Consider the following 16,273-nt stretch of genomic DNA (forward strand, 5'->3'; position numbering starts at 1 on the left):
TCCCAATCCTGGTTTATCGATGGGCACTGAGCCAATCACTATTTTCCCACATTCGCCCCTTCCACAAGGCGTTGCTCCTTGTCCTAGGAACGGTGTCGTCCTTTCAAAACCCTTAGTGGATGTGACCCGGTCACAGCTAGGCCTGCCTGCCACACCTTTCCAGGCCCTCAACGTCCAGCGTCGCCGCCCAGCATCGTCGCCGAATATTCTCCAAGTTTGGCACTCTTTTGCTCAATAAACTTGGTTCCTTTTTGCTTCCCAGAAGCGCGGGGTCTCCAATACGTGAGATGGGCTGCGATAGCCAGCTCTAATCCACTAAGAAAGGCTTGTAGAGCCTCAAATCCTTGAGAGCTGACTGAGGTGCGTCCTCTCGCTTCCAAGGTCAGGTCAACTCTGACGTTGGCGCCGCCCGGGGCACTCGGTGACGTCACGGCGGGCCCTGATTGGTCGCCCGCGACCTAAGTCAGCCAATCCGCGATCGGCTAGTGTCCCTTCCAAAACGTCATATCTGCAGTAGGGGATACTCTTTCATTTTATATCAAGGCGCCAATTTCCCCTTACTTACAACTTATAATGTAACTTTCTCCCTTAACTGGCAGCCGGTCTGGTCGCCACATATATCAATAGGCTCCCTGAACCTCAGAGATTCACTAGGGAGAGCTGATATGACTCTTAAAGCAGGCAAACGAAAGAAATAGGAGAGGGCACCGTAACATACGCCTCCCTTTAAAATAAGAGTCATATCGGAAGAGCAGCACTCAAGAGGGCAACTTATACTCCTGCTCCCTCCGTTCCTGAAGTGTCACTCCTCCAGTTTGTGACGTGGCTCGTACCACCTTGCCAGTCACTTGCCTCATTATATCTCCACCTCGCATAGAACCGGGTGTGATGGGTGTTCCTTGAACACCTACAAGAAATCCTCTCTCCGTGGCTACGAGTGTACTCCAACGGCTCGTTACCACTGTAAGATTCAGTGCATGCAGCGCCTCCACCGCGTCGTGAACTCCGAGATAGTCTTGCACTTCCACTGCGTCCTACAGGTACTCCATGTTTCCTCTCATGATCTCCTCTTCGCCAATCTTCTCTCTTCTCGGTTACTCTTCTCCCATAGGTGCGTTGTCTCCTCACAGTGGCACTTGTAACCTGTACTCCATCCAGCAGCTTCCTCTCTTCCACACTAGGCTTTTGCGATGGCCCAATGCCCCTCTGGTTAGGCTGGCGCCTACCCTGGGTGTACCTATTCCCTGCTTTCTTCGTATTGCCTTTCCTATACCATTCGCTCCTTCGTTCCCGACGAACATTTTCACTCCTCCATGAGATTCTCTTCCCTGCAGACGTCTTCTTCGGTTCGTGGTTGGGCTCATCCACCTCCCTGTGGCTCACCTCACCACGGTGGTTCATCTTGCACCTACCACTATTCATCTGGCTGGCATAGGGTGCACTGCGTCGTGGCTCCTCCACTCTGCCCCTCACCGCCGTTCGCTCATCCACCGAGCTTACTTTATTCACGTTTCTGTGTGGAGGGAGTGCGGTCTGCAGCCTCTTCACCGCCCCAGGCGTTTGTACAGCTGCTCTTCGCCACTCCTCCACACGCATCATCAGGCTTAGTCGGAGGTCCCCGTCGGGGTTTTCCACGACCTCCGACGACCTCTCTGCACTCTCGCCCTCGTTGTCGTCGTCTCTGGCGACGTTTTCCCTGGCGAAGTCGGCTTCCTCACTACCATCTGGAACGACCGATACCTCACCCGGCAGGGTTGTACCGCGGCTTGCAACATAGGCACTCCTGGCCCAATCGGGTTGTATCCTGCCTCCTCCGAGGTCATTACCCAGCACCATCTGTACATGCTCTAGGGGTAACTTAGGGGCTACAGCTACTATAGCTTTCTCGACTCCGCAGTCGGCAATCAGCTGTACTTCGTGAAGTGGCAACCTGCATTCCTCCCCCACACTGCGTATCCTCACCACTCCCACAGACGAATCATTAAATTCCTTGGGGAGAATACTCCTGGTTACCATACTTATGTCAGCACCCGTATCTCGAAGAACGGCAACCTCCACTGGGTCTGACTTTCCAAACTTCACGTTGGCCCCGAAAACGAAGGGATGTTCACCCAACTTCATTTCCCAACCATTCACCTTGGGTCCACTATAATATGGGGTGTGAACAAGCACTCTCTCCTCTTCCAACATTAGTCCAATATTCCTTTGGTGCTCCTCACACTCGCGGGCATAATGTCCTCTCACACCACAGTTGAAGCATCGGCTGCCTCCCCTGGGCGGCCACTCGCCAGTCCCTCTGGCGGTACCACTTGCAGACGTCCCCTGGGTCCTCCTTGGACTCCCTGTCGTCGTGTCCGGGACTGCAGCACTTGTTCCCGAGCTGGGTCCACTGCTCACAGCTTGGGGCTTCCTCCCCGCGTCCCTTGAGCTCTTGAACCGGGTTACTTCATTGGGCACGCTACTCTTGGGAGAGTCCCCACCCGTCCTCGCTCCTCCTGAACTCCAAAGGTTCCCTCCCGACCTGGGGTAAGGCGAGTGTCTGGGCGGCCCCTCCCTCCTGAGATGTAGTGCCTCCTCCAGCATGTCGGCCCGGTCCGCTGCAGCCTTCAGGTCCTTAATACCTGCTTCTCTCACCCTTACTCGCAACTCAGGATGGAGCACTGACATAAACTTCTCCATCACTATCAGTGGTTTGATATCATCCGCCGACTCCGCTTCCTCCGCCTTCAACCATCGTAGGAATTTCCGTTCCATATTCCTGGCGGTCTCGGCGTAAGTCTTTCCCGACGCTCTCGTACACTCTCTGAACCGCTTCCGGTACATCTCCGGAGTCAGCCGGAATGAGTGGAGCACCGCATTCTTAATCGCGTCGTAACTAGTACACTCGAGTCGAGGTCGAGGGTAGACATACCGTGCGCGCTCCGTTAAAATCGTGACATTAACAGGGATTCCTAGGACTACTGCCGTGGATTACTGATTACAGACATAACAAAGTGCATAATGACCCGCTGGAAAATTGAAAATAGTGATTAACAATAGAACTTTGTGTTAAATAGAGAATAAACGGGAGACCGCGTGTGAGCCAGTGAACGAGGCTTTGTGTACATGCGTGTATTAGGAAAAAAAAACAAAAAAAATAGTGAACGGTGATTCGTGGAACAGTGATGTGGAACGGGTATCAAAACAACATATAAGTTGGAAGTGAATATTATAAATATAGAATACTAGAAATATAAAATAGTGGCAAGAGGCGGCATCAGTGGTTATAAATCGGGTAACTGGAAACTGGTGACATCAACCTGGGCCACAAGAGGTCACCTGTACTGACCGGGGTTACCAGCCTCGCTACCTACGCTAAGTACCTACCATAAAGTTTGAACAAAATAACATACATAATATTACAAATATACGGTATACATATAATATTATAAATATTAAACATATAAATATATATATACATATATATTGTTACAAATATACAATATACATATAATATTATAAATATATAGATATATACAACAAAACAAGGCAATATGGGAGTAAATAAACAAATTTGTGGCCACTGTAACAACTTCTTAAAGACGAAGGTAACGGGAATTGAATGTTATATCTGTAAGACTAGATTCCATTCGGCTTGTACAGGAGTGAGTAACACTACGGCACTGAGAGCTGGCCACTTGCTCTGGGTGTGTAAAAATGACCTGCCAGCTTGGAATATCCTAAAAAACTTTCTAGATAACATGACGCATGATCGGAAAACATCATTCATTGGAAGCCTACCAGCCATCCAGAAGGAGTGGGAAAGGAACAACAAAATTAATGTACAAGGGGCTGAGGATATAGTCGGGGATGAAACTGAGGCTGAAACTCAGGAAGTTGTAAACTTTGACTCAGTAGGCCAGGATGTAGATGACAGTAAACTAGAAAGTGTACTAGACAGCACTGACAGCTCGATAGGTACAGACACTACGACGGTTCCCGATAGAGCAATTCAGAACAGAAGGACAGACTTATGCAAATTTTATGCAAAGGGCATATGCAGACATAGATATGCTGGTAATAAGAAAGGATTAGAATGCAGTTACCAACATCCCAAAAAATGTTTAAATATGCTTAGGAAAGGTGAGTGTCGATTTGGATCAATATGTAGGTTTTTCCATCCTGACATGTGCCAAACCTCACTGGAGGACAGAAAATGCTATGACCTCAGCTGCCCACACTTTCACGTGAAAGGCACGGAACGCTACATAAAGAGTGGCAAGCAGGATAATGAATTTGGAGGAAACTCTATAAATTTTTTATACCAGACCGGCAGAGAATTCAAAAGGAGCAGCATGGAGAGTGTATGGAACTGGATGCCAGATCCACTTGCATTCCAGAATTACAGATACAATTACCCACCGAAAGGGAACTACAACTACGACAGACAACTGCCCTACAACAATCAATACTGGTCAGAACAAACTCATTATGTCCACGAATAATGGACTTGCCGAAAAAGTCTTCCATTCAAACTGTCACTAATAGAGTAACCTCATTCATCTTTGCCAACATACAAGGACTGAAAACAAGAACAAACAACAAAATACAGTTCATAAATGGCCTCCTCACGGAGTCAAATGCAGTATTTGGAGCTTTCACAGAAACCCATGCAGGGATATTGTTGGACAGTGAGATCTGGATTCCAGGATATAACCTATACAGGTGCGATAGGAAAATTAGGTCACATGGAGGAGTGGGTCTGTATATTAGGGAAGACCTTGTATGCTCGGAGCTCCTAAACGTTACAAATGAGGTGGTAGAGGTACTGGGATTAAGAATAGAGAAAATAAATTTAGTGATTATACTAATATACAAACCACCAGATGCAACGGCTGAGGAATTCACAGAACAGATAAGCAAAATAGAGAGTAGCCTTGATAATTTGGAGAACCCGATACCTGATATTATCTTCCTAGATGACTTCAACTTGCCTAGTCTCAGGTGGAAAATAGCAAACAATAATATTATACCAGGAAATCTATCAGGACCTAACCAACCACAGATTAGAGAACTACTTAGATTCTGTGACAAATTTTCACTCAATCAGCAGATATCGGAGCCAACGAGAAATGAAAATATTCTAGATCTGGTCTTTACGAACAATGAAGACATTATCAGAGACATTACGATATCAGATACCACATATTCAGATCACAAGCTCATTGAAGTGCAAACGACCATCAATACTCAGAATAGACCTAAAACGTTGATAAAGCGAGAGGGGCTATTCAGTAAATTCAATTTTAATAATAAAAGGATAGACTGGGAGATAATAAACAGGGAACTTACAAACATTCCATGGGGAACTGTTCTAAGTAATACAAGTCCTACAGAAGGAATAGAAAAACTGACTTCAGAAGCGTATCAAGTCTGTCTGAAACATGTTCCTTTGAGGAAAGCCAGAAAGAGATCTAACGTAGAAAGAGAACGCAGACGACACTATAAACGCAGGAAAAAATAACGGAACTGCTTATGCAGACACGAATTTCCCGTCAGAGAAGGAATAATTTAAATAGGGAGATTGAAGAAATCGAGCGGAAATTGAAACACTCATATGAAACTGAAGAAAGGCAGTTAGAACAGAAAGCCATTCAGGAAATAAAGAAAAATCCAAAATATTTCTTCTCATATGCGAAATCAAAAGCAAAAACCACTGCCAGTATTGGACCTATTCGTACAAGTGAAGGTTCATACACAGAGGATGACAAAGAAATTAGTGAAATCCTAAAAAAGCAGTATGAGGACATGTTTAGCACTCCAATAAACAACATGAAGGTGGAAGATCCAGACAATTTCTTTATGCGGGATATTCAAACCCCTGTAAATATAACTGATATAAACACGAGCGCACTAAATTTTGAAAAAGAAATTGAAAACATGCCCATGCACTCGGCCCCAGGTCCAGACTCATGGAATTCAATATTTATAAAGAAATGCAAAGTGCCGGTAGCACAGGCACTCAGTATAGTGTGGAGGAAGAGCTTGGACACGGGGGAGATACCAGATGCACTTAAAGTAGCAGACATAGCCCCTCTACACAAGGGAGGGAGCAAAGCATTGGCAAAAAATTATAGACCAGTTGCACTAACATCGCACATCATAAAAGTATTTGAGAGAGTGATTAGGAGTCAGGTCACCAATTTCATGGAGACCAATGACCTTCACAACCCAGGCCAACATGGATTTCGAGCGGGAAGATCGTGCCTCTCACAGCTACTTGAGCACTACGACAAAGTCACTGAGGCATTAGAAGAGAAACAGAATGCTGATGTGATATACACGGACTTCGCAAAGGCTTTCGATAAATGTGACCATGGCGTGATAGCACACAAAATGAAGTCAATGGGAATAACCGGTAAAGTAGGACGCTGGATACTCAGTTTTCTGTCAAACAGGACTCAGCGAGTAACTGTCAACCATATAAAATCTAGTCCAAGGGCAGTGAAAAGCTCTGTACCTCAGGGTACAGTCCTTGCACCGCTGCCTTTCCTTATTCTCATATCAGATATAGACAAAAATACAAGTCACAGCTTCGTATCATCCTTTGCAGATGACACAAAAATCAGTATGAAAATTACCTCGGCTGAGGACATTGAAAAACTTCAAGCTGATATTAATAAAGTTTTCGACTGGGCATCAGAAAATAACATGATGTTTAACAGTGATAAATTCCAGGTACTCAGGTATGGTAAAAATGAGGACCTTAAACATAATACAGAGTACAAAACACAATCAAATGTACCCATAATAGGAAAACAGCATGTAAAGGATTTGGGAATAATAATGTCTGATGACCTAACGTTTAAGGAGCATAACCAAGCAAATATTGCGACAGCCAGAAAAATGATAGGATGGATTACGACAACTTTCAAATCCAGGGATCCCATCACAATGGTTGTACTCTTCAAGTCACTTGTGTTGTCCCGTCTTGAGTACTGTTCAGTACTCACTTCCCCCTTCAGAGCAGGAGAGATTGCTGAAATAGAGGGAATACAGAGAACATATACGGCACGCATAGATGCAATAAAGCACCTAAATTATTGGGATCGTCTCAAAGCCCTCCAAATGTACTCACTAGAAAGAAGACGAGAGAGATATCAAATAATATACACCTGGAAGATACTGGAGGGCCAAGTACCAAATCTACACAGTAAAATAACAACGTACTGGAGTAAACGATCTGGAAGAAAATGTAGAATAGAACCAGTGAAGAGCAGAGGTGCCATAGGCACAATCAGAGAACACTGTATAAACATCAGAGGTCCGCGGTTGTTCAACGTCCTCCCAGCAAGCATAAGAAATATTGCCGGAACAACCGTGGACATTTTCAAGAGGAAACTAGATTTATTCCTCCAAGGAGTGCCGGACCAACCGGGCTGTGGTGGGTATGGGGGCCTGCGGGCCGCTCCAAGCAACAGCCTGGTGGACCAAACTCTCACAAGTCAAGCCTGGCCTCGGGCCGGGCTTGGGGAGTAGAAGAACTCCCAGAACCCCATCAACCAGGTAACTCCTCTAGGTCCAGCATGTTGTAGGCTTCCCGGGCCTCACCAGTCAACCTGCCCTGGACCAGAGCAGCCCAATCATCTTCCGGCCACTCCTTCAGAGTTGCTATCCGTTCAAAGTGTTCGAAGAACGCCTCAGCTTCTTGTGGTTCGAACGTAGGTAAGTCACGTTCCCTTACCTTGAGGTCATCCCGCCGTGCAGGTAGTGAGGGCAGACCACGTTCAACGCGACGCAATTCGACTTCTTTCTTTGCCTTTATCTCCTCCAGTCACAGTTGTCTCTCTCCTTCTTCTCGCTGCAGCCAAGCTTCTCGCTCCTCTCGCTGCAGCTCAGCTGCACGTTCCTCTCGCTGCATTTGCGCTTCTCTTTCCTCTCGTCGCAGCTGGGCTTCCAGTTGCATCTTCATTATTTCCAGTTGCAGGCTCCTCTTACTACAGCTGGACCTTCCACTGCTCCCATGTTCACTGTGAATTCTCTCCACACTGATAGGCGCTTGTGGTGGCTCTAGTCGGGACGGTTCACCTTGCGACGGCTCTTCTCGGGACGGCTCCTCTTGAGATGGCTCCTCTCCCGTCGCCTCCTCTCGAGCTGTGAGCTGTGCCATGATCTCTATCCTTCGCTCCGCTACCTTAGTCGTCCTCAACCTGATCCCAAAGTGGTTTGCCACTTGTTGGAGCTGGGCCTTGGTACACTCTTCCAAAATTCTCTCGTCCCTTGTGTCAATAAATTTCTTTACTTTGTCCTCCTCCATCTCTATATCATTGAGCATACACGACAGCACAGACAAGTTAGTAGGCACTAATTTCACCGTTTCAGTCCCTTAGCTATGTCCTAACGAACATAGGAATGTGCCTAAATGCCAACAGCGACTGCCCAGACAGGTACAAGAGGAGTGTTGTTAGCGCATATGTCGACCGTGCTCTAAGCCACAGCTCAGAATGGAAACAAGTCGACGAAGAACTCTGTAGGGTAAGGCAGGTCCTAGTCAACAACGGCTTCTCCAATGGTTTCGTCGAAGACATCATAAGAAGGAAAGTGAAACGCCATGCAACCTCTGAAGAGACAACTAACACAACACCTATACCCCCTATTAGACTATTTTACAGGAACTTCTTTTCCACAGCTCATAAAACAGAGGAAAGGGTCCTGAAAGATATTGTTAATAGAAACGTTATCCCTACAGACAAAAATCAGAGGATACAACTGACGATTTACTATAAAACCAGAAAAACGGCCAGCCTACTCATGAGAAACTCTCCAGACACAAAGCAGAACGCTTTAAAAGAGACCAACGTCGTCTATGCCTTCAAATGCCCACTTGGGGACTGTAAGCTCCAAAAAAACCCAGTATATAGGCAAGACAACAACATCTCTTTCTAGGCGTTTAACGATGCATAAACAACAGGGCTCCATTAAGGAACATATAATCTCTTCCCACAACCAAACCATCGCCAGCGAAATCCTAGTAAACAACACAGAAATCATCGATAGATACAGCGATAGCAGGCGGCTTGACGTTTGCGAGGCACTACACATTAAGAAGTCAACACCAGCAATCAACAGCCAACTAATGCACAACTATATTCTACCCACCTCAAGACTCCGCTCCAATATAGAAGCATCAAGAAATATGGACCAATAGGCTTTCTACAATCACTTCCATTTCAATACCCATTGTTTCGTCTTCTGTCTTGTGTTGATGAAATTAATACCCCATTAATGCCACCTCTTGTTCTGTCTTGTGTTGATGAAATTAATACCCTATTAATGCCACCTCACCCCATCCACCTCACTCAAATGTAGATATAAACAAAATCGGAGATGTGTAAGTTCTATTCAGTTGTGTATTTGTAAACTAAAGTCTTTGAAAATGTAATAAGTTTTACGAAACGCGCTCGTGTCGCGTCAGACTAGAAATGAAAATGAATTTTGGAGAATTGATTTTTGAATTACCTCCAACAGTGAAAAGAAATGTACGAAAGATTGAGAAAATTCGTGTTAGAATTATTAATCTTACTTTTTCGGTCATATTTAATAATATATGTCTACAGGAAAGACTGCTGCCAAAATATACTAATATATATATATATATATATATATATATATGTGTATATCACGAAAATAAACACGTGATTAAGAATGTGACAATGTCAGACCACGGAGGAAAAATGAAACAGGAAATTTCCTTAAGTACTTTCGTATATTAAATACATCTTCAGAAGGTCATTTTACAGATCGAGTGATGGGTATAAATAGGCAGGAAGGAGTGGTGAAGTAAGGTGAGGTACAATACTTGGACAACGCAGACGGCCCATTGGCCCATCAGATGCACCCAATTGGCACATCCGATGTAGCCCAATGGCCCATCTGATACAGCAGACATACAAGCATAATATATAGGTAATTATAACATAAAGAAGTAAATATATACAATAAATTAGTGAGACAAATGTTTTTCAATGATTCTACTTAAATCGCCCTTTAGCTGATCTATTAGAAATGGATCTAAGTTATATACACCACTGCTAATTTTCAAATTACTTTCTTTGGTGATCTGTATCAAAGCAGATTCAATTATGTTTCTGTTATAGGTGCTTTTACAATTTGTTATTGAAGAAGCACTCTCCCAATCAATTTGGTGAGCTTTTGCTGACAAATGCACAAACAAAGCATTAGACAATTGGCCATTGGCTAGTTCATTGTTACAGCTTGAAAAACATAACTCTCTGTCTTCACAAAACCTAAACCTGGTTAAAGGTATTGTTTATGGTTCAATGTTGACGCCCCAAACAAACAATTTTCCCGAAAGATTCAGACGAAGCTTACAGGAGTTAAGAGCCGATCCTTCCATTCATATAACAAAGGCTGATAAATCCAGCACTATTGTTATTTTAAACAAGGAGGAATATATTTCGAAAATGAATGATCTCCTACTAGATTCTTCAACGTACACTAAGCTTAGGAAAAATCCTCTTGAGGACATCATCAAGTTCTTCAATAGTAGCTTGAGGAAGTTGTTAAGTAAACATAAAGATCTTCTTAATCAATTTACTACTTCATCACCTTCATTACCATATCTATATGGTCTTGTCAAGACGCATAAGCCTAACAATCCCATGAGACCTATCATCACTTCTGTGGGATCCATTTCTTACAAACTCTCCAAATAGCTTGCCAAAATCTTGTCCCCTTTGTTAGGAACTATCTCCTCTTCTCATTTGACAAATTCTCTTGATTTAGTTAACAAATTGAATAGTGTTCCTGTCACTCCTGATGTAAAGTTAATCAGTTTTGACGTTTGTTCCTTGTTCACTAAGGTACCGGTCGATGATATTCTCGATTATCTTGCTCGTGAACTAATGAGCCATGACTTACCTCTTTCTGCTGATATTATTGTCAGTCTTGTTAAGTTGTGCATTAAAGAATGTAAATTTACCTTTAATAATGAGTATTATTTACAGACTTTTGGAATGGCAATGGGTAATCCTCTATCGCCATTGCTCACAAACCTGTACATGGAATTCTTTGAAAAGAAATTTGTTTCAAAAATAACTCCTGGAATCATTCCTTGGTTTAGATATGTTGATGATATCTTGTGTATTTGGCCTTCAGATGTAAACACAGACGAATTTGTAGCCAAACTTAATGACCAAGTCACCTCCATAAAATTTACTATGGAGACTGAAATTGATAAATGTTTGCCATTCTTAGATGTGCTTATTCATAGGGAAAACTCTTCATTAAAGTTTAGTGTTTACAGAAAACCTACGAACAATTTATCTTATGTTCATTATTTTTCAGGGCATAAATACAATGTAAAAAAGTCAATTTTTTCAAAAAGTCAATGCTGATAAATGTAAAGTTCTGAGGTTAGGTAATGATGATAGAGTTACAAGATACGAGCTAGATGGTGTTGTGATTGCGAAGTCGGATTGCGAAAGGGATCTGGGAGTTATGATTAGTAAGAATTTAAAACAAAAGGATCAATGCATAAATGTTCGTAATAAGGCAAATCGGACACTTCCGATTTGCCTTATTACGATCGGACACCTCCCACGCTAATGCAAATAATGGGATTGTTCCCATTACCAGCCATAATATCATTCATGTTGTTTATAATATCACCAATGCCAGCTCCGGGATAGCAAACCCTTAACCTGTTCCCCCTATCTCTAGCACAAAACGTTCTATCCAAATACCTTATCTGGGAATCTCCCACAACTAATGTTTGCTTAGGTACTTCCTTTACTTTCTGAGGGGCCTGCGCTTCCTTTCTCTTCGTTGCTTTCCCTTTTGCGCGATCCACAGTCTCTCCACAGCACTCGTCCTCCAAAACGTCAAATGAATTTGAAGTTGCTATGGCGTTTGAAGGCGGCTTTATCAAAGTCTTCTTAAGGCCCCTGTCTTTCGCAACTCTCCAAGACGAGGTCCCTTTACTGCTGGTCTCCTCCTTCGTTACTTCTCATTGTTTTTTAAGCTGACGCACCTCCTCCCGCAGAGAGTCCAACTCTGTCCTCAGGGCTCCCACTAGAGTCACCAGGTCCTTCACTACAACTTCCATATTGCTATGATAATATAACAACACTCAGGAGCTCCGGTTAACACAACCTCTCACTGTGACTTCACCTGACCGACTGAAGAACAGTCGGTCAGGTGACTGAACATAAGAACAGTTACCTTTGTTCTTATGTTCTTATGTTCTTTAATGTATCTAAGCGCTCTTCGAGTTGTGAGTCCAGAATTCTTAGATGAAGAATTTAAGAATATTGATTCGATTGGTCTTAAGCTTTGTTACCCACTGAATTTTTTGGAAGTTTGTCGTAACAAAGCTCGTCGTACATATTATAATAATGTATGCAGTGAAAGGATTCGCCCAAAGAATGTGTTATGTTTACCATATTTCTCTGGGTTTGAGAATATTGTCAAGGCCTTGAAACTTTTTAATATAGATGTAATGTTTAGCTACGAAAACACTGTTGGTAAGCTATTAGTAAGGAACAGCCCTCGTAGTGATAATTGCGTCATTTATAAAATACCTTGTAAGGAATGTAATAAGTTCTATGTCGGGCAAACATCTAAAGATTTAAAATGTAGAATATCGCAACATAAATACTCTGTAAGACATGGCCAATTGTCTAATGCTTTGTTTGTGCATTTGTCAGAAAAAGCTCACCAAATTGATTGGGAGAGTGCTTCTTCAATAACAAATTGTAAAAGCACCTATAACAGAAACATAATTGAATCTGCTTTGATACAGATCACCAAAGAAAGTAATTTGAATATTAGCAGTGGTCTATATAACTTAGATCCATTTCTAATAGATCAGCTAAAGGGCGATTTAAGTAGAATCATTGAAAAACATTTGTCTCACTAATTTATTGTATATATTTACTTCTTTATGTTATAATTACCTATATATTATGCTTGTATGTCTGCTGTATCAGATGGGCCATTGGGCTACATCGGATGTGCCAATTGGGTGCATCTGATGGGCCAATGGGCCGTCTGCGTTGTCCAAGTATTGTACCTCACCTTACTTCACCACTCCTTCCTGCCTATTTATACCCATCACTCGATCTGTAAAATGACCTTCTGAAGATGTATTTAATATACGAAAGTACTTAAGGAAATTTCCTGTTTCATTTTTGCTCCGTGGTCTGACATTGTCATATAGATATATATATATATATATATATATATATATATATATATATATATATATATATATATATATATATATATATATATATATATATATATATATATATATATATTATACATGCAAATGAAAACACATGGAAATGGCATTCACTTAATCAATGAAAAATATATCACTAGATAAATTATATAAAATTATACAGACCTCAGGGTAACTGACAACCCTACAACACTGGCCAGCCTACCTTTGCAATGATATAATTAACATGCGGCAACATGGCATTAATCTAGACTCTGAACGATTATATAGAATCGACAGACTTAGATCACTTACATGGTAAATCTCTACACTGACCGGTTACATACTCGAGTCAGTCTACACACAAATATATATATATATACATCTACATATGTGGTACCGTGTACAACATCCATCTCCAGGTACATCACAACCAGTCACCTGGACGTCAGTACAGACAGCTGTCTCTCCGCTGCTTTCTTCGCCTGGCAGGCGCTATGGGACAACCCAGCTGTTACCGGAATTAACAACAGTCCTGAGATACTGTAACAATTATTATTGTACTCACGATTTCCACTCTCATTACATTCATTCCCCCGGTCACTACCTCACTGGCTGAAGAACACCTAGCTCGCTCCCACTTGCATCGACTAGGTGTGGCGCTAGGGTGTGACCTGGGCATGTAGCCAAGCGTGGCCCAAGGGGGTGGCCAAGGCATGTGGCCACCGCGTGGCCCTAAGGGGTGGCCATGGAGTAGCGCGGGTCGTCACAGCGCCCCACCCGGGAAAAGGTGGCGCGCGGGGTGGCCAGGGTGGCCAAGGCATGTGGCCCTAAGGGGTGGCCACGTAGTAGCACGGCACGCACATGGGGGTTGCCTCAGGCTGGCTGGCTGGCCACAGGCATACACAACGTGGATGGGAGAGCACCCACACCCCCATCATACCAGAGCATGCCTCGCTCATACACCGGGTGTGATAATGGCCGGCATCACCACATGGCGGACACAGCAAGGTGGAATTCAAAGTCCAACAGGGGCCTGTAATGTCACCACAATTACACTAGGAGGTCCTGCCCTTATTCCACCAATTGTCCGTTAACATAGACAGGATACTCGAACCCGATGTGAGGAACCATTTGATACACCATGAGGCCTGCCAGCTGCCTCATGGGTGAACACTGTCTCTTAGATTTTCACTTGTTCCTTCCGTACTCCTTGGCCCCATTTCCCGCAAATTGGGCCTCGACACAACCCATGATAGCAGGAGTGCCATGCACGACGAGTAATAAGGATGACCCAGCGATTAATGGTGGTGGTGGCAGCCTCCACCCCCACCCAGAGTCACCTTCTCTTCAGCTCGCCGCCCAGCTCAGACTGAAGATTTTGGTGGGCATAGGGAAACACAAATGCCCATCTCCCCCTCTACCTTGTCTTGACCAATCAGCACAAAGCCAGCACAACCCCTAATGCCGCTTCCAATTACAGCCGTTCGCGCCTAAAACTCGCCACGCACGAGGCTGAGGTGCCTAGACGAATCACAGACGCCCTCACCATGAGGCGTCCCGTGACGTCACAAGGAGGGGGAGGCCTATGAGTCTGGCGCCATACCTCACATGGTGGGGGAGGCGACGTTCACCCCTGTCCCCCCACCTCTAAAACCATTGGTGAGTCAAGTACCCACCTACACCTCACTTCTCAAATCTCATTTTCCCAAAAACAGACTAAATTCTGTAACTCACTCTACAGAGCAGTCACAGACCTCTGGCTAGTCTTAAACGATGGTCCTTAGCATATGCTTTCATCCAACACCACACAAGTGCATGCAGTTTGAAAACTTCTTGTCTGGAGTCCCTAGAGTGACTCTAGCCTAATCTAGAAAACTAGAAAAACTAGCTGAGGGAATTTTCATTCCCTCACAGTTAGCAGTCTGCACATAGTTATATCACAGAGCATAATGGTTCTGATGGAAAGCCAGTAAATGGTGTTAGGACCGAGCTTCTCTAAAGCTTAGTCCTGGAACCAAGATTTTACTGTTCCTATTTATGTGAATGACCTACAAGGTGCCATTAGATTAGTTTTTTAAAAGTTGTTGAATGTCAACCAATATATTTTGACTAGTTGTTTATGAAAAGGGCTGCATTTTTTCCAAGTTTCAGTACTGCAGCCTAAATAGAAAGAGAGATTTAACTTTTTTGATTTTTTTTAACGAATATTACACATTTTTAAGTGTGTATATACAACCACACGTTTCAGATATAATCATTCTATGACACGTTTCCGACACATAAGCATATAATAAAGGATCTGAAGTTGGAGATTTTCCAAAACATGTTTAGTTTTCCTAATACAAATAGTCAAAGTTCCCCCCCCCCCCCAAAAAAAAAAATATATGCAAATGTAACATGTTTATTGCTATTATAAAATCAATAAATAAATTTAGGAAAAAACGCTGATTGCAGATTTTAGAGACATACACTCTACATATAAGGTATCAGTTTCATGTAACTTGAATAAAAAAGGAAAGAGTTATATGAAGTTTATGTTACTTGAAATAAATAAGCAAAAAAAAAGTCTAAAGTGCTGCCATCTGTGGCTGAAGAAAACATCAACTAATTTCCTGGCCACCCTTGGCACCCTTACAGATAGCCTTACGTGCCGTCAGGTGTATAAGTTTCATGCAAATCGTCCGATAAACAAATAAGAAAAATAAACTTAAAAATAGAAAAAAAAAAAAAAAAAAAAAATTTAATAGAACTAATTATAATTTGTTTTAATATATGGTATTGGGATAGCTGAGAGTCATAGACATGATTTCAGTTGACACTTGTGTTTGATGATCATTTTTTACCATTTTGGAAAATTTTGGACACTCAATTCAATATTTTTTTTCTCCCTTCCTATTTATGCTACGATGCTGAGACTTGGACCAGATGAAACCCTTTTTATATACAACTCGTCAAAAAAGATTGATTGAAATCGATTCATTTTGAAAAACGTACCTAATGGTACCTAATGGCCCCTTGAAGGAGAGTGCTCGAACATTGTAATGTTTG

The 16,273-nt window shown here is 43.0% G+C and overlaps 1 protein-coding gene across 1 annotated transcript in view; it reads right to left on the bottom strand.

Annotated features, from left to right (window-relative positions):
* The window catches only part of LOC123752354 (uncharacterized), a 133,023-nt gene that overhangs the window by 115,723 nt on the left and 1,027 nt on the right, over positions 1 to 16,273 (bottom strand). The gene's annotated exons all lie outside the window — the stretch shown is intronic.

Source organism: Procambarus clarkii, chromosome 30, assembly GCF_040958095.1.
Source record: "Procambarus clarkii isolate CNS0578487 chromosome 30, FALCON_Pclarkii_2.0, whole genome shotgun sequence".
In the NCBI taxonomy this organism is placed as follows: domain Eukaryota; kingdom Metazoa; phylum Arthropoda; class Malacostraca; order Decapoda; family Cambaridae; genus Procambarus; species Procambarus clarkii.